The sequence below is a fragment of the Mustelus asterias genome, chromosome 9 (genome assembly GCF_964213995.1).
Source record: "Mustelus asterias chromosome 9, sMusAst1.hap1.1, whole genome shotgun sequence".
NCBI classification, from domain to species: Eukaryota; Metazoa; Chordata; class Chondrichthyes; order Carcharhiniformes; family Triakidae; genus Mustelus; species Mustelus asterias.
In genome coordinates this window covers 44,119,110-44,139,276 of record NC_135809.1, presented here as the reverse complement: position 1 = coordinate 44,139,276, position 20,167 = coordinate 44,119,110, and the positions used below count along the sequence as shown (strand labels likewise).

General features: G+C 38.3%; 2 long non-coding RNA genes across 2 annotated transcripts in view; one reads left to right on the top strand and one right to left on the bottom strand.

Annotated features, from left to right (window-relative positions):
• Positions 1-20,167, top strand: part of LOC144498654 (uncharacterized) — a 75,697-nt gene that overhangs the window by 50,977 nt on the left and 4,553 nt on the right. The window lies entirely within an intron of this gene.
• The window catches only part of LOC144498655 (uncharacterized), an 82,111-nt gene continuing 65,412 nt past the window's right edge, over positions 3,469-20,167 (bottom strand). Inside the window, exon 3 of the long non-coding RNA XR_013498741.1 lies at positions 3,469-4,025. This is a non-coding gene — a long non-coding RNA (uncharacterized LOC144498655). The remainder of the gene's footprint in view (positions 4,026-20,167) is intronic.

Below are 20,167 nucleotides of genomic sequence, written 5' to 3'. Positions count from 1 at the left end.
GTACACATTATTTTGTAGTTTTGCATCCCTTGATAATTGCAACAATCAAGTCAACATGAAGTAATATTACCTATTATTGTGTTACTTTTTATTTGATGCCATGTATGTTCAATGATATACAGGCCAGGTGGATTGGCCATGCTAAATTGCCTCTTAATGTCCAAAGATATGTAGTTCAAAAACTGTACCAAGTAAGATTATTTTCCTTCTATCACCATCCATTGCCCAGAAAAATGGACGAAAAGAAATTGGTTTAGGTTGGAGGGTCACAGTTTTTTTTTTTAACTGGTCGGTGCAACATCGTGGGCCGAAGGGCCTGTTCTGCGCTGTAATGTTCTATGTTCTAGAATGGTAATAACTGATCAATTAGCACCTTTCATTTATTTAACTCCCTAATGGGTGGCACGGTGGCACTGCTGCCTCACAGTGCCAGGGATCCGGGTTCCATTCCTGCCTTGGGTCACTGTCTGTGTGGAGTCTGCATGTTCTCTTCGTGGCTACGTGGATTTCCTCCGAGTGCTCTGGAATCCTCCCACAGTCCGAAATATGTGCTGGTTTGGTGGACTGGCCATGCTAAATTCTCCCTCAGTGTACCCGAACAGGCACCGGAGTGTGATGACTAGGGGATTTTCACAGTAACTTTGTTGCAGTGTTAATGTAAGCCTACTTGTGACAATAATAAACTTAAAACTTAAAAAAAACTGACACTGAAATTTTTAATTTTAATATAAGCCTTTTTCAAACAAATTCTCCATATATAATGAAAAAATACTAAAAACGCTTTTTAAAACAAATAGTTTATTCATTGAGTATAAAATTGCAATAGAAAGCATATCTAAAAAATCATTTGACAACACAAACCATTTACTATAAATTTAATTCCACTTACTGTCATTGGAAAACAAGCTTAAGAGAATTTCTCCATGAAATTAAGTATGAGCTTGAAATAGCTGGAAAAATAGAACTGAAAGTTTAATTCCAATAAATATTCAATATCTGCACAATGCATAGCACATTTTCCCAATTTCTGCAGAGATTACAGAAAAGTAACACTCTTATAAAATACCAATTTAAAATTCTCAGATGTTAGCATCAAATACAGATCTGTAAAACAAAATCAGACACCTGTTAAGTTTGTTGTTTTTTATATTTTCTGTGGTAAACCAATCCATATGATGCATCCAAGAGATACTGTCATGGTTTTAACTTGAGTGGATCTTAGCTGAAACATTGGGGTCAATAAGTTACCCCTCCTGTCAGATTGATTTCTCCTTCGAGGTAAGCAATGAGCACCATCTTTTCACCACTGACTATGAAATCTGGGCCATTTGATTAAATAATACATTCATTAAAATAACATTATATACATGACAATATGCTTCAGTAATCCATGTGGAACAGACTCTAGATTACAACAGATTCTAATTTTTTATTCTTGCTTCTGATTTCATTCGTTCCTCCATGTTCATTAGCAATTGGCATTTCACTCTAAATAAATCACTGTAGCACCCAATGGACAAGGCGATGCAAATACAAGATTGCTGTCAAACACATGAACAAAATAACCAACTACTGCCTGTCTATATCAACCTACTACACATAAGAAAATAAAATTAACATATAACACTGACGTTTCTTGAAACTTACCACTTGTTTTAAAGAGAGAAATTGAATGCTGTTCTTCATTGTTGCATGCACGATATTTTCTCAGTTTGTTTTCCAAAATCAGGTTGCAGGCCATCATACTGCTCTTCAGGGAAGGCAGTAGGTTGTATAGTTATCTTCTGATGGGGCAAAATCACTACCCTGAAACTACACAACCTACTACCTCACTCTGGCAGAACATTGAGATATTGTCATGGCTGATCCACAAGTAATGCCTGATAACTTGCATTTTACACATAACATCTACCATACTTAATACTTAACATATTAAGTTGCTTTCCTGAGAAATTAGCGGTTAGCTCTGAACTTAAAATGGAAATTTGTTTAGCCTGATATCTGTGGGGAGGATGATGAACAGGAGTCGGTAATCATAGGCCAGCAGCCCTCAGCAGTGCTATGGAACTAGGAGGAGCATTTCTTCTTTGCTTCGCTTCACGGAAACATTTATCTATCTTGTGCCATATCAGTGACAAAAAAACTGAGCAACCAACCATTACTAACCTATACTGTTTGGCATGATCAGGTATTATTCTTAATTCAAATGCTAATGCATTTTTATTCAGATTTTCATTTGATAATCACAGGATTAACATAACATGCAGAGAGATCAAATCCCAGAAATATTTAACTTTGCGTACTTTAGACACATAGATTACCTAAGTACAGTACTAATTGAACATCTTCCAAATCCATTATGAAACTAGTACTTTACAACAAAATAGTTTAATTGACTAAATCATAGGAAGCATATTTATTCCAAGATCTTCATTTGATAGGATCATTTAAATCATTTCATCTGATCTATCGCAGTTTTGACAGCCACCTTAGGAAAGACAGTAGATTGTATAGTTATCTGACCGGAAGGGTGTAACCCTAAAACTATACAACCTACTACCTCATCCCAAAGGGCAGTAATATTCTGCTGCAACATCCAAGGAGCAAAACGGTGTTCCTTATCTATATGTACCTGCTTAGAAGGGAACAAAAAAAGGAAACCAAGAACTGAAAGTGAAATCCATATGAAAAGACATTTCTCTGTTTGGTCAACACAAAGCAGTTGAGAAAAATCTCAGCTGTCATATTCATAAAGGTAGGTATGTATTAGTACCATAAGAACCAGAATGAAGAGGAAACTGCAACCATAATTATATTAATATTTCTGTCACAGTTATATTTGGTGGCACCAGCACTCTAATCGAACACAGCATTTAATGATTACATTTGCTCAACCAAAAGTAAAGCATAGCATTGTGTTTGGAAGCTTGTCACCAGGCAATCATACTGATCGGGTACTTCTCATGTGAAAGGAGGGATCTGTGTGCAGGTTAAGAAGCAGGGAGGCTCTTCAATCAATCATATTGAAGAATTATCACTAAGAAAAACAGATTGCACAGCACGAAACTGGACATATAAATTACATTTAAACCCCAAGTGTGCTAAAAATTACACTAACAGCCAATTTACGATTATCAGTTGGGCTTGCAATGTGGCTGACTTAAGCTTACTAGAAGCTACATGTATTCATACGCAGAGACCTGTCCTCTGCAGGCAAAAGGGACATGTCCAAACATTGTGCTTTTTTTGAATTAAACAAAAGTATGTGGACAATAGTTCCTTGGTGCATTCTTCATGGCAATGCCTTGACCAATCAGAGTCAACTTGCCAACCAATCAGCAGCCTTTTCTTATGCAGTATAAATTTTTGCTCCCTTTGAAATATGGCATTCTTCCATCTGTCCTGATGAGAGTGAGACAAAAAGCTTTGACAGCATGTCTCTCTTTTCAGGAATACATTTAAATTTTTGTATTAGAAGCAAAAGAACGATTGGGACTTCTAGACGGGATTAAGGAAGAAAGATGAAAAAAACTACATTTAAGGAAATCTGCAACTTCTGGATTTTCATTTTTCATTGTGCTTGTTCAGATGCCCCAAGTTACTGTTTGCCTCACTGTTAAAACTGCAGTGAAAGCTGAGCCATTGATTCTTAAATTTAAAAAATGGACAGTTTTCCCAAACTATAGCACTTTACATAAACATGCATCATCAGGCACTTGTATACAGTAATGTAAATATTTAAACCTATTTAAACTCATTTGGAGTGAGTGTTACACGTTTGTAAATGTGATCTATTTTGATGTATTTCACTTCTAAAACACAGCATGATTTTAACTGGATTTGCTTTCTGTCATACTCAAGTTAGTACTTCCAAATGCAGAATACTCCAAACCATGGGTGGCTCCATATTGGAAAAAAAAGAAACGGAATGATTTCTTGCTGGTTTTTGAAAAGGCCAGCCTGTGACGCCAATGGCTGCTCTTTTGCAGCTATAACTTTTACTTGTCCTCTTGCTGCAGCGTTTCCTACAAATACAAAAAAATGCAAAACTTAATGCCAAAGATCATCATGTCAAACAATGTTATATAAAATGCACATAATGTAAACATCTGTCATATTAAAAATTGTAAGAGCTATAAAACATGCTAATTACGCACCACAGTGCTGAAATAGCCATCACAGCACTGCCAACAATTAATTTACCAATGTCCATGTACTGTTCCACCTCTTGAGTAGTCTCATCATTGATAGGATAAGGTTGAAAAACTTTGTCATTGTTCACCATTACCTTTATTGGAGACAGTACTCCTTCAAACTATCTCTTGATCTGAAGAAATTCAATACAATATTAACTAATAGTAAACAATTACTTTATTTTTTGGTGGTGGGGGGGGCGAAGAGGCAAGACTTGATGCCTTCCCTCCTCTGCCCTGGTCTTGATCTTCAACCTAGATTGCTAAATGGTGATTCAGTTCCTCAAACCAGACAAGGCTTGATTTGATGATTGAAAGGTATGTGATACTTGTGCAGGACAACTCTCTCTTCAGTATGTCTCCATTATTCCTCCATATTCATCTCATCCATGAGATTGGGTATTTGACACACAGAAACATGGTGTCTTACAACCACATGACACAGGGCCCGATTTTTCCATCGCGCTTTACGGGCGCGAAAACCTGGTAAAGTCAGGCATGAGGCGAGTAGAGCAATCTGCGCCCACCTCCACACTGGTTCCGCTTTTACCAAGGCCCAAAAATGGCTGCGATCAGGACCGCGCCCGAAACGGGCGCGATGGCCATTTAAATGCATTTGCATGCATTTAAATTGACTGAATGGGCTCTATGCCCAACTTTACCAGCACCTCCTCTTTTACCACCGCGTTCGGCCATCCAGAAACAGTGCGAAACAGGCATGCTCCATATAAGTCTGATTCAGGCGCTCCGTCAGTGAGGGTTAGTGAAGAGGTAGTGCCGAGCGTCCGATGGCTCTCTGCTTGAGATTGGCGGGGGTGGGAAGGTGGCTCCGACGGCTCTCTGCTTGAGATCGGTGGGGGGTGATGAAAGGAGGGTCCGCTGCCACTCCGCCTGAGATCAGTGGGGGGGAAAGGGGTGTCTGCTGCCACTCTGCCTGTGATCAGTGGGGGTGAAAGGGAATGCACTGCCATTCTACTGGTGATTGGGGGGGGGGGGAGGGGGAAAGAGGGTCTGCTGCCACTCTGCCTGTGATCAGTGGGGGCAAAAGGGAGTCCACTGCCATTCTGCCTGTGATTAACAGAGGTGGGGGGAAAAGGGGTCTGCTGCCACTCTGTCTGAGATCAGTGGGGGGAAGGGAGGTACAGCCACTCTTCCTGAGATCAATAACGGGGGGGAGAAGGGGGTCTGCTGCCACTCTGCCTGAGATCTATGGGGGGATAAGGGGGGAGGGGCCCATGATCGGTCAGGGTGGCAGGGGTACGGGGGTCAGTAATGTTGTGAGGGTAGGGCAATGTATGTGGGAGCTAGGGGGAGGGATTATCCGGCCTGGGAGGGATGTGGCAGGGGAGCAGCATTCTATCATATGCATGCACAGTTGGAGGCACCGATCGGAGCTGCAGGGTTTCGGGCGCATTAAGCCCCACTCACAGGCTTATGCAGCGCAGTTCGGAATCACTGATATTTTTGCTGGCAGAGTGCGTATGGGGGCATCTGAGAAGTCTGCCCAGCACTTAGTACATTGTGGGCCCTATTTTACCATTTTGATTCTAAGTTCTATCATGCTTCAAAAAAATATTAATTTGAGCTCGGAAATCCATATGATAATTTATAACTACAAGAAGTTCATTCTCTCACAGACAAGTATGAGCAGGAGGTCAATTGACAGCATGGAACAGAGCACGAATAAAATAACTCCTAGTTATCGTGAATTATTGTTGACCAAAAAGAAGAATAATCAAATGTTAAAGGGGCACTGTCTCAATGCAAAAGTGTCCGATAATGTTTTTTCTGTTGGAAAATGGAAAAGCGCCAGAAGATCTATTTCCATGATGAAAATATCACATGCAAGTAGCACAATGATGCATTTCAACAATAGCCAAACATTTCCGCTTTGTGTTGAAGCGGTGATCCAGATGCAAATTGCACTTGTTTTCATGTTTCTTTTGCTCAAGTTTCCACTCAAACCATTTGCATCTCACTGGCTTCAATTAGCAGAATTTGTGGATGTTATCAACTTTGTGGATGGTGCGAACTTCTAGTGTAATGTTTGTTAAAGTGGCACAATAGATTACAGAAACTGATTTGCCCTGGATATAACTTGCAGCTAAAATTCCTTGATCTTTTCATCTGGTTTGTTTGTTTTTTGGGCAAATTGTTGAAAAAAGCAACGCAACCAACAGAAACTCCAGTCCACTTGGTTATGAGGTTTGTTATATTAACTTATATGGAGAAAAAAAAATTGCTGTTCCTTTAAATTATTTTTAAAATGAATGCACCTTTGTGCAGTATCAACAATCTGCATCTCCTCATTAAAGGAACAATTCATGTTCACAGAATTCCATACAATTTCTGTTCTTCTCTAGAGAAAGGGACTCAGTTGAGAAGATTAAATTCATAGACTATCATTTTAAAAATGTCACATAAATTTCATTTAAATTAAATATCTGTTCAACAATAATTCCCTCTGATGCAAAGTCTCTTCATAACAGAAACAGAACTTCCCCTGAAGCAGGAATTGCATTCCTCTCAAATATTCATATCATTAGTTTCTCTCTTTGCCCTTTTCTAGTCCATGACTACATTATTTTATCGCTTAATCTCTCTTTCTAATCTCACACTAAAAATTGCACTATACACAACTTGACAATCTAATATTAATATAAACATTCTCCTCCAATTGTATTGTTAAAAAACAAAAAAAAGCAGAAATCTACCTTGGTTGCTTCTGTTAGGAAGGTATGTTTTGTCAGTGAACACTGTTTATCATAGCACAGGTGCCAGGAACACCATTCCAGGTCTATGATATTATTCACACAACTGCTGGTCATGGCTCCAGAGAAACAATCTTCTGGTCTATGTCTAGCAGGCCAACATTAATTTAAGTCCGAATGTTATAGAAAATAAGACAGATGGTTGGAGAAGTGCAACAAATTCATATTCCATCACAACAGTGCTTCATTTCAGATTTGGTATGTGCATGGCTGACTGGTTGGAGTTACTTATCAAACAGGCATCCTTTCCAAGTATCACAGACAGGGGACTCTATGCCGTATTTTAAAAAATCCCCTAGCATCTGTTGTTTTATATAATAAATACAAAATGCCTTAGCATTATTCAGCTGCTTGTCAAATCATGTGTTATATATGTGAGAGCTTGCTTTTTCCAAATTCTGGTCCTCATTCAGTCTTATTCAGTAGGGAAAATTATAAATCATTCAAGTTCTACATGTTATATGGAACAATATTCTGGGCAATGTTAATAATAATAAGATATCTCAAAGATGAAATGGTGTTAATGGTTTACATGGGCAAATTGACCATATCCTCTGGATATGTTGTTAACACCATGTGACTTAATGCTGTATGATATTTTACATAAAATCTGTATGTGAATTGTGTGCCTAAGACTCCATACATGAGCATGTGATGATGACAGTTATACTTATACTTAAGAAGAATGAATAAACACAGCTGATGTACTCTTGATGAAATTAGACAGACTCATTTTCACATCACAATGAATTACATTTTATATTTCAAGTATTTCTGAATGAAGCAACAGCTTTTTAGAAGTACCTTTGTGAAACAAAATTCCCGTTGAGTTAGATGGTAAGAGCAGGGAAATGTGATAGTTTTTGAGGAGAGTCTGATTCTTGCTTCAGGAGAAGTTATGTTTCTGTTATGAGGAGAATTGAGTTACAATGTGGCAGACCTACCTCTGTCATTCACTTTGCATGTGCCTTCTCTACCGAAGTGCAGAATTGCTATATTAATTGAAAGATCTAATACTAATGAAATCTGTGTTAAAGTGGTAAAAGTATAGAATTCTGCATATGTCATAATATCCCTGTTGTTATATCATGGGTTTAGCTTGCTCTTAAATATCACAACAACATAATGACTTATTTTATGAACCATTCTTGAGCATATCACGTAGGAGGCCTGAGTGGATTTAAGTTATTGTATGTAAATCAGAACGTTTGCAATTGTCATAGAGTCATTTAGCAAAAAAATTATCGTGCATCCTACAGTTGTATAACAAACCTTTCAACTTGTACTAGTTTTAGAACTGTGTATTCTTACATTATTAGTAGTAAGTCATCATACATTAGAATGGAAAATGTGTAATATGGTCCAATGTTTTTAGTTTTGAAATCCTCGGTTAATGGGTGTTTATCTATTCATATTTACAAAGCAATTCAACAACAGTTAGCTAAATGTGAGTCAATTTTTTTTCAGTGAGGGCGTGCTCTTCCATATCATTTTTACAGTTGGCTGCTTCAGCCTGAGAAACGTAGAAATATTTACGGAAGGGGAAGTTAGCATCAAACTAAATTAAAAGTACAGCACAGGCATGAAAGTGAGTCTGTGGGAGCTGACGGACCTGTGTAACACCTAGTCCATTGCTACAGAAGTACATATGCTGCTGCATATTGTGGATGGAGATAAAGCTACCCTGTTTAGTACTTCAGAGTGGCTTTTTGAAAGGATAGCAATATATCATATCTGGAAGGAAATAATGGCCCATTCGGCCAACTTGTCAATGTCGCTCTGAAGTCACTCAGCATCACCTTCACAATTCCCTATTCTCCTTAACTTAGGATCTTCTGCAAATTTAAAGATTTTGCCCTCAACACTCATCTCAAAGTCGTTTATATAAATCACAAAAAGCAAGGGTTCCAACACACTGATTCCTGGGAGCACTACTTTCAACCTGTCTGAGAAATGCCCATCTATAGCTACCCTCTGTTTCCTTCTTTTAGCCATCTTCTAATCCATGCTGCCAAGGACCCATTAATCCCAAATATTTCTAATTTTCTAACCAACCTGCCAGGTGGCACTGTCTCAAATATACAACATCCACAGCACTACCCTCATCCACTCACTGCATGTGTCACCTCGTCAAAGAACTCAATTAAATTTGTCAGACATAACCTGCCCTTGTCAAAGCCATGTTGATTGTTTAAGTGTATATTTATTTATCTTATCCCATGTTATGGCCTCCATCAGTTTTCCCACTATTGATGTCAAGCTGACAGGTCTGTAGTTTCCTGGGATCCAAAATCATTTAAGTATCAGAAGCAGAAAATACATGGATTTGAAATCTCTTTATCTTGTGTAAATTGACATTGTGAAATTGACAGGAAAGAATCAGAGAGAATTGGGCCATCAATCAAGTAATATCTTCCGAGTGCAGCTATTTTTCAACAGACTATTGGATATCTGGGCTCTCAGCTAACCCTCATTATGTATTCTTGATTGAGAGCAATTTTTATGAGGGGCCATGAGGTGTGATGAGTTGACATGAATGGATATGGGAAATGTGTAGGGGATGAATGAGTCTGAGGGATGATGGCGAGAGAGCTGTTTTTTAAAAACTTGATTTTATTACAACTAGGACGAAGTTCCAGAGCACCAAGGTGGGCCCTTTCAACAACATGAAATAAAACTTCCGATTTTACAGGCACTTTCTCCCAGAGTGGGCATGCCAAACCAGGAAATTTTCCAATCCATCATAATGGTTCCTTGCCAGTCAAAGGTGTTTGACAAAGGCATCAAATTGTAAAATATCCCCTTAAACATTCCTATATATGTGAACCGTTGCAATGTTGCAATAAACTAATGGAGAAAAATATTCTTTATATAGTTAGACTTTAAATTATCACTTTTTGCAACTTCAGGTTTTATAAAATGTTGATTCTTTTTCTATCAAAGTGTATCACTTTGCCTTTTCTTAAAACTTACATCTGCCTCATTGTAAAAGTGTTTCCATTTTTTAGGTTTTCAATTAATTTTCGGTATCAGCAAAGAGAAAACATTGCCACCCAACATATGACCCAATCCCTATTTTTTAGGACTTGTGTAAAGATGGCCTTCTAATATAGGTCACAGCTTTTGCACCTCACATTTCAGACAAAACTCTATAGGTTCCAAGTTCATCCACATCAATTCAGCTCCACAATTAGGTGTGAAATAAGGTTAGACAAGTCACAAACTGCTGCTAATGGTGGATGGTGTAGAACGTTCAAACCTCTAGGTTTATAAAATGATGAAGGGGATAGATAGAGTGAACGTTCAAAGACTATTTCCTCAGGTGGATGGAGCTATTACAAGGGGGCATAACTATAGGGTTCATGGTGGGAGATATAGGAAGGATATCAGAGGTAGGTTCTTTACGCAGAGAGTGGTTGGGGTGTGGAATGGACTGCCTGCAGTGATAGTGGAGTCAGACACTTTAAGAACATTTAAGCGGTTATTGGATAGGCACATGGAGCACACCAGGATGATAGGGAGTGGGATAGCTTGATCTTGGTTTCAGATAAAACTCGGCACAACATCGTGAGCTGAAGGGCCTGTTCTGTGCTGTACTGTTCTATGTTCTAGAATGACAATGGGCGTGAGTGACTTTGAAAGAGCTTAGGAGTCACAATGAATCCCTCCAAGTAGAAGTTAAGCATATAACTGGTGGATCATATTGTCTTTTTCATTTTCTGAACATAGCTTAATTATTTCTTAGAGGGGTAATTCAGATCTGTAACAGAAAACAACAACTTGCTGACTGTAGTGATGAAATTCAATCAAAAACTTTATGAACTGTGGGAAAAATAACAATGGGGAACATGAAAAATGTCCATAGTTCGTTTATTGCATTATGACTGAGATATAAGAAATACTAATCAATAATATTTAAAAATGCGTTTGCAAGGTTGGAACAAATTGAAGAGTTACGGTGATGCTTAAATTTCAAAATTGTATAATCAATCTTTAATCATTTATCAGGCTTGAATAGAACAAGGGATTAAGTGCAGCATGTCATGCAGACTCTTTGTTGTACTTGATGTTCAATGATGTGTTGGATTATCTGTATACATTATTAATAGAAGTGTTGCTTAAGGCTCAAGTCACTGGTGTAGATGAAAGTCAAGAACATCTGGACTGTTCTGCAATAACGTGTCATCAAAGTTGAATATTTAAATATCCAAATTGTACCCACAAGAGACTCCAAAAAATCTATGTTTCATTTTTCCTTTTCTTTAGAACACAAAATTCCATCAAGATTAAGCTTCAAGTAACTGATGTTTATGCAAGTAGTACTTGTGTGTTTTGTGAAAAGTATGTCGTTGAAGCAGTTTAGACGATGGCAAATAAAAAAAACGACAAAAGAAAATTGACCAGGGCAGTGGACGTTGTATATATGGACTTTAGTAAAGCCTTCGATAAGGTTCTTCATGGCAGATTGATACAGAAGGTGAAGTCTTATGGGATCTGAGGTGAACTGGTAAGATGGATACAAAACTGGCTTGGGCAAAGAAAGCAGCGAGTAGCAGTGGAAGCGTACTTTTCTAATTGGACGTCTGTGACAAGTGGTGTTTCGCAAGGATCAGTGCTGAGGCCTCTGTTGTTTGTAATAAATATAAATGATTTGGAGGAAAATGTAAATGGTCTGATTAGTAAATTTGCAAATGATACAAAAATTGGGGGAGTAGCGGACAGTGAGGAGGATTGTCAGAGGATACAGCAGGATGTAAATCGGCTGGAGACCTGGGCTCAAAGATGACAGATAAAATTTAACCCAGACAAACGTGAGGTGATGCGATTTGGAAGGTCTACTGCAGAAGGAAAGTATACAGTAAATGATTTGGTTTTGATTTGATTTATTATTGTCACATGTATTAACATATAGTGAAAAGTATTGTTTCTAGTGCGCTATACAGACAAAACATACCGTTCATAGAGAAGGAAACGAGAGAGTGCAGAATGTAGTGTTACAGTCATAGCTAGGGTGTAGAGAAAGATCAACTTAATGCAAGGTAAGTCCATTCAAAAGTCTGACAGCAGCAGGGAAGAAGCTGTTCTTGAGTCAGTTGGTACATGACCTCAGACTTTTGTATCTTTTTCCCGAACGAAAAAGGTGGAAGAGAGAATGTCCAGGGTGCGTAGGGTCCTTAATTATGTTGGCTGCTTTGCCGAGGCAGAGGGAAGTGTAGACAGAGTCAATGGATGGGAGGCTGGTTTGTGTGATGGATTGGGCTACATTCGTGACCTTTTGTAGTTTCTTGCGGTCTTGGGCAGAGCAGGAGCCATACCAAGCTTTGATACAACCAGAAAAAATGCTTTCTATGGTGCATCTGTAAAAGTTGCTGAGAGTCATAGCTGACATGATAGAGCCCTTAAAATATTAGCATGCAGAGGGAACTCGGCATGCAGATCCACACGCCACCTGGATTTGTCTGTCCCCCTGAAGATGGCAACTCAGGTGGACAAGGTGGTCAAAAAGGCACATGGCATGCTGGCCTTCAACAGTCAGGGAGTTGAATATAGGAATTGGAAAATCATGTTGCAGTTGTAGAAGACTTGATTTGGCTGCATTTGGAGTACTGTGTACAATTCTGATCGCCACACTACCAGAAGGATGTTGAGGCATTGGAAAGGGTGCAGAAGAGATTTACCAGGATGTTGCTGATTTGGAGGATATGGACTATGAAGAAAAGTTGAACAAACTTGGATTTTTTTCATTGCAGCGCTGGAGGATGAGGGGGGACCTGATAGAGGTTTACAAAATTATGACAGGCTTGAATAGAGTGGATAGTTAGAGTCTTTTTACCTGTGTTGAAGGGTAAATTATTCAGGGGCACAGGTTGAAAGTGAGAAGGGGAAAGTTTAAAAGAGGAATGTTTTTCACACAGAGGGTGATGAATGCATGCAACGCGCTGTCAGAGAAGGTGGTGAAAGCAGATTCTATAACAATGTTCGCGAGGCATCTGGATAGACACATGAATAAGCAGGGACTAGGGGATATAGACCACGCAGGGGCAAGAAAATATCAGATTCGAGAGGTATCTGTGTTGGCACAGACTTGGTGAGCTGAAGGGCCTATTCCTCTACTGTACTGTTCTTTGTTCTTTGATGGCAAATAAAAAAAACCACATGAGCATTGGTCAAGTCTGACGTAATTGCACTTCTGAAATGTCTCCCGATGGATGCTCCCAGTTGGGAACATGGATGCAAACAATTAAGGTTTTCTACACATTAAAATTAGTCTTCTTTAAAATTTCAATACTGCACTGCCAATAGAAGAGACTCTGGGGAACATACATTAGTAGAACTTTCTCTTGTATATAAAACACCTTCATTCTTAATTCAAAATCAGACTACAAGTCACTTCCAAGAATCAATTATTCTATATAATCCTTTGTTCAAATGATAGTATTATAATCAATAATAAGGATTGGTGGTTTAATAAACAAAAGTTGTAATATAAATGACTTTTTTTCCTGTCCTCCATATGTATTCTATTTACACACTAGAAGGCAATTTTCTAATTTTGTATTAATGGTGGAGAACTTTGCCTGCTGCAATTCAATGGAAATCTGGACATACATCTCTCATCACTTTAAATGATTTGAAAATTAGATGCAGTTTATTTTTGTTGAAGGAGCTAATCAATGATGTATTTATTTATTCCATGTATCTGTGCACATCTTATGTTGAAGGATTCTTCTTGTGTTTCGTCTCAACTGAGGCTTGTGAATTTTGTTACTTCTCCAGTTCTACAATTGCAATCCAAGTTTAAATGGTTTACTTATAACTGCACTATGCATTTCATTTATCTATATTAACATCCATCAGCCAATTCTTGGAATTCAAATGGATTGCTACAATTTATCAATGTTACATTAGGCTCTTGCCACATTACTTGCAGTTTAACAGTTTAATGACTATAAATTCCTGAATATTTCTGAATATTGATATAATGAGAAATAGGGGGAAAAAATTAGATTAAAAGAGATAAGAGAGACAGGAAAGTAATAGAATAATTTAAAGTTTGACATTTAAAAAAATCTAAAACAATCAGATTCTGAAGAAATAAGACTTAAAATAATCAAGTTCATATCTACTGGGAAAATACAGCAATTTCATGTCTTACAATACACGTCGATGGTGAGACAAACAGTCAAGTGGCATTTTCATGAAGACAATGGTGGAATGATGCAATTCAGATTGTATTTTTCAGATATTGACATTTCGCGACACATCTGCCCCACACCTGAAGTGGCAGTACCATTTCCAATAAATAATGAGTGCCATCAACTTCACTGTTATTTTGACAGCAAAATCGGGCCCAATGTTTAGAAAGAATGTAACAGCAGAGAATGAGACCTTTTGAGGAGGTAACCAGGAGTGTTGATGAGCGTAATGCATTAGTTGTGGTCTATATGGACTTTAGCAAGGCTTTTGAAAAGGTACCTCGTGGCAAACTGATCAAGAAAGTAAGTGCCCCTGGAATCCAAGGCAAAGTGGCACACTGGATCCAAAATTTGCTGAAAGGCAGGAAACCGAGGGCGATGACAGAGGGATGTTTCAGTGACTGGAAGTCCTTTTCCAGTGGGGTTCCACAGGACTCGGTGCTAGGGCCTTTGCTATTTGTGGTGTACATTAATGATTTGGACTTAAGATGTTGGGGGTATGATCAAGAAGCTTGCGGATCTCACAGAAATTGGAAGGGTGAGGCCATAGACTGCAAGAGTATATCAGTAGATTGGTCAGGTGGCCAGAGCAGTGGCCAATAGAATTCAACCCAGTGAAGTGTGAAGTAATGCACTTGGAGAGGGCTAATAAGGCAAAGGATTTACACTGTGAATGGTGGCACCCTGGAAAGTACTGAAGATCAGAAGGACCTTGGAGTGCATATCCACAGATCCTTGAAGGCGGAAAGGAAGGTGGTTAAGAAGATATTTGGAATACTTGCCTTTATTAGCCAAGGCATAGAACACAAGAGCAGAGAGGTCATGCTTGATCTCTATACAAAATGCTGGTTAGGCCACAACTGGAGTAGTGTGTGCAGTTCTGGCCACCACATATTAGGAAGGATGTAATTTCACTGGAGAGAGTGCAGAGGAGATTTACAAGAATGCTGCATGGACTGGAGGATCTGAGCTATGAGGAGAGATTGGATAGGCTGGATAGGCTTGGGCTGTTTCCCTTGGAGCCCTTGGTTGAGAGGGGACCTGATAGAGATGTATAAGATTATGAGGGGCTTTGATACGGTGGATAGGAATAATTTTTTTCCATTAGTAGAGGGGTCAATAAGTAGGAGACATATATTTAAGAGGTAAGAGGTAGAAGGCTAAGAGGGGAGTTGAGGATAAATATTTTGTGGAACTCACTGCCTGAAATGGTGATTGAGTCAGAAACTTGCATAACATTTAAGAAGTATTTAGATATTCACTTGTGCTGCCATAACCTCCAGGGCTATGGGCCAAGCACTGGAAAATTGGATTAGTGTAGTCAGATCTTTGTTGACCGGCCTGAACACAATAGGCTAAATGGCCTCCTTCTGTGCTCTAAATATCTATGAATCTATGAAACCTATAGACAACTCACTATTCAGTGTCTATACAGAAAAAGGTTTTTAACCATTTTTCATCGCTTCTGCTTTCCAATGCTACATAATTTGCCATTTTTCCAACAGCTTTCAATATGTGAACTATATCAATTGCCTTCAGAAAGGCCAGCTGAAATAAATTCATGAGATATCCGCTAATTGCTAATTTTGTTACCTCCCCAAAGAATTTCAGCAGATCAGAGACATCATAGGAATATGTCAGATGATGTATTTCTGGTTAGCTTGCTTTTAAAACATTGAGCCAAAATAGTATGGTGCTGGTGGCTAAATGTTAAAAGCCACTTTGACTTGTGAAATCAATCAGACTACAGCAGGCTCTCAGATGATTCCTTCAGCTAAAATGTCATATCTATCCAACACAATAATAGTTCTTTCCATATCTGAAAAATGTAGTGGCTCACCAACTTGGTGAATACAATTACTAGCTGCCAATCAATATCTTATTTCACCTACTCAGCAGAAAAAGAATAAGCTGACAAATTGCAGCCAAATGTGATTTGCTGGAATTAACGTATCTTACCCACTTTCTATAACATCTTCTGTCATTTGAAGGACTGAATATACGATTTGTCCGCATCTGCAAGGACTCCAGCTATTTCTGTCCATGCTGCAGTTTGTTCACTTGGCACCTCCACTGGTAAATGTGTGGACAGATTTCTTGGCAGCTATGAAGATAGTGAAGCCCTCTATAATTCCTTTCTCTATTTTTCATTGAAGCCAGGCAGGATTGGAATCTTTTTAATACCAATCTGGGCATTCATAATAGATATTCTAATTGTGGGTTCTCTGAACGCTTCACTGTCGAAAACCATGAAGTTGCTTCATGCTGGACTTCAGTGATTATACATGACTATAAAGGGGCCAACGGTGAACTCTGCTGTGGTCATCACCAGACTTTGCAGGGTGCTTGGGAATTATGAAATATTAATTCTCAAATAGCATCCTGTTTTAAATGCTAGTCCAGTGGCTTCCTGTTCTCGGCAATAGAGGAAGAACACAAAATAGACCTCTACCAGTAGTACCCCTCCTCCTCTAGCACAACCCCATGTTTCTTAAATGGAAGTAAAAAAGTGTGTGTCATTACACTATGGTCATGAGAAGCTTGGAAAGAATTGCTTTTTGAACACACAGCTTGCACCAATTATAACCAAGTTATAACTCTGGGATTTCAACTACTCCCTGCATTTTTATTTTTATCACAGTTACTTTTTGAGAACTACAATTGAAGCATTGAATTAAACAACCATAATCAAAAGCACAAGTATTAGGTAAAAGGACAATTCTATACAAAAATGTTGTAAATTGACTCGGAGGGGCAAAACTGTATAGCCCTGGAAAACAGGTGTGTGAATCACAATGCACAATTAACCCCTACCCATTCCTTCCAATGCAAACAACATGCAAACTAGTTGCTGATTTTCATGATAGCTGTGTATAACCTAGCACTAAACATACTGTTGAGTGGCTGCACATCTCAGAAGGGGGTTCAAGTCCCTGTGAAGGTAACATCCCTTAAAGTTAACCTGCACTACTTAAAATCAGTCTTGCACCTCTTTAAAAGGTGCACTCTGACTGCAGCAGGTGCTGAAAATGGCTCGGGAAGACATTCTGAACAGCAAGTATACAAACTAATGATGCAATAAGGCAGAGAATGTCCTCCATGTTTCTCAATGCAGTATTGCAAGTCTTGGTGCAGGAGGAGGACAGAGGTCCTATATTCATTGAGGCCCTCCAAACAAACTCGAGAAAGGCAATGGGAGTAGACAGCCATCACAGTCAATGGAAGCAGTGTAGCCCTGAGGGCCTGGATGTAGTGGCACAAGACATTTAATGACGACACACAAGGGGTCAAGGTCAGTGAATTCACCAGCCATGTTTCTTCACTCAGATGCCAACAATCTCTATCAATAACAACTCATACTGAACATTCACCTCAACCTCATGCACTTGACATTGCTGCACGTCTCATGCTCACATCTCATAGTCTGCACACACTGCCAGCTAATCAATCATGATAGGCACATTGCTCAAAGACATTGCACCACAATCACTGATACATTCTCTCTCTCTTGCAGGATGAGGTGGTGCTTAAACAGAGACAGCAGAACCTAACCAATGGGACACAGACATGAATGCAAATGATGAGATAATGGGCACGCCTGCACTCAGGGCGGGGGACAAGAACAGTGGAGGTCCCAGCTTGCCAGTAAGCAAGGCCACATACAAGTAACAGTCATTTAATGCTCAATGGCAAGTAAAATTAGCACCTTACTCTAAAAAATTGCTCATTACCTGAGATGTACTTTTCCAGTTTCATTTGTCAATCTTTTAAGCAATTCACAAAATCATGAAATGATAGATTGCTATAAAGAATAACAGTCGGATACAGGCATACACAACCATTTTCAGGTTTTACTACAGCTTACAGAGCGCAGTGATCTATTTGTGGAAAAAGACAGCAATCCATGTGTCACTTGCAACAATTTTACGACACTATAGTAAAATTAACTAAGCTTTCGAGAACTGTTCTATACAGCAATCATCCAGCAGATGGAGACTGTTAACCATATATAAGCAGCACACACAAAATTTCATAAAATATTTATGAGGTTGATAAATCATATATCTGGTAAGTTTCAGCAATTTTCAGCTGTTAAGGATGCATTGTTTTTAAAATCTCAATTAAAGTTTCTGCTCATCAATTGTCATGCATTTTAGTTGGTCATTTGTACTTTTCTATGTAGTCTTGGCATTCAGAGCCAACTATTTAACATCTGCAACTCTGACTTGCATGTTGATGGATGAAGAACAGCTATGGTAGCAGCTACATCATACAGCACTAGTAATTATAATGCAAAGTGATATTGTTGATTATAATGCAGAGTGCAGCTGCAACATAGTAGCTTCTGATGTAGTAAAATTGACATAAAAACTGATGCAGAGGACCTTTTTAGCTTTTCCAAAGAGCAAAGTAAGCAAATAATAAAATGGAATTCCAGCAATGGAGTAATAAAATGCAATTTCAGTAATTATTTGAACAAGTAACAGTTTTTACAATATCTTAAAGGAATTTATAAAAACTACTTCTAGTCAATTGGACATGTCACTAATGAAACTCCTGTGAGATTAAATACTACAACTAGTTTAACCCTTGATTGTGATCTGCCTCTATACCAAGACACTTCATATCCAGAGACTTCAATAAAACACAAGAACACTTCAAGATGCTGCACTTCATACAAGTGGACCAGGTGTGCAAGAATTAGGATACTGTATTATGAGACACAGACCTGTCAGTTCGATGTTTAATTTTCACATTGTAACAAAGCTATAAACACTACCCTTGAATACAGCAAACCAAGTTATTTTTCAGGAATATTCATGCTTTACTTTTTTATTTGGATTCTATAAAAAAACAAATTCCAGTTACTTTCACTATCCTAAAAGTGGTTTCCATTACTTTTCCATCAGATGAGATTGATCTTACAGTAATGAAAATTTTAAAATGCTTGGGGGAAGGACCAGGAGCCGTATTGCAGGACAACTGGTTAATAAAGGAAATGGCAGAAGTTAGGTCAATAAGGAAATAAAGATTAGGTAACTTAAAACGTGGACTTAAAACCTTGAAGATTGTACTGGCTCAGAAAGATTAGGTCAGAAATACAGTTCCATAGATTTTAGATATTTATAAAGATGGGTTAAAATAAGGACTTTCATGAAATGCTTATAAAATGATTTATTTTAATTTCAAATGGGAAGCAATATATCTATGGGAAGGAACAGAGCATTGTGATTAGAAGTGAGGGAAAAAATGTCTTTCAGGAGAGAAGACTTAACTATTTTTCTTTGAGCAAGATATGCACAAAATGTATACACACAACAGGTTTAGTAAACAGGGAGAACTGTAAAATGTCTTCAAAAAAAATGGGCAATTTGGTAGAATGGACAGGCGGATGACAAATGCTATTTAATGTAGACAAATGACAAGTATTCATTATGGGGGAAAATAAGGAATGGGAGTATATGATTAATAATAAAGTACTGATGGATGTGTACAAATAAAGAAAATTAACCATAATTCCCCAAAAGGAGGGTTGCGGGTAGATAAAGCTATAACAGATCAATAAAAGTTTGGGTTTTGTAAATCAAGTTATAGAGTACAAAACCAAAGATATAATGATGAATTTAATAGGATGGTGGGATTAATTTTGGATTTCAGCTATCAAATGCCAGGGAGATACAATACACCATATGAACTCCTTCAGTATTCTAAGTATATGTGGTTACATGAGACAAATGTCACAGAAGCTGAAAATAAGTCATACAATGAATAAAATCCAAAAATGCTAATTGTTTGTATTACATACAAGATATTTCCAGGCGGTATGTTTCATGGTGTAACTTCTAAATGTTATGAACTCAAAGTGGTATACGATAAATAGTACACCCAAATGAGGGTGAGTTTCTACTTGAAACAGGATTCATGATTACATTTTACTCAGTGGAGTGCTTCCCTGTTCTGAACATCATAGCCATCTGGTAAATTGATATGGAAGATCACTTAAAAA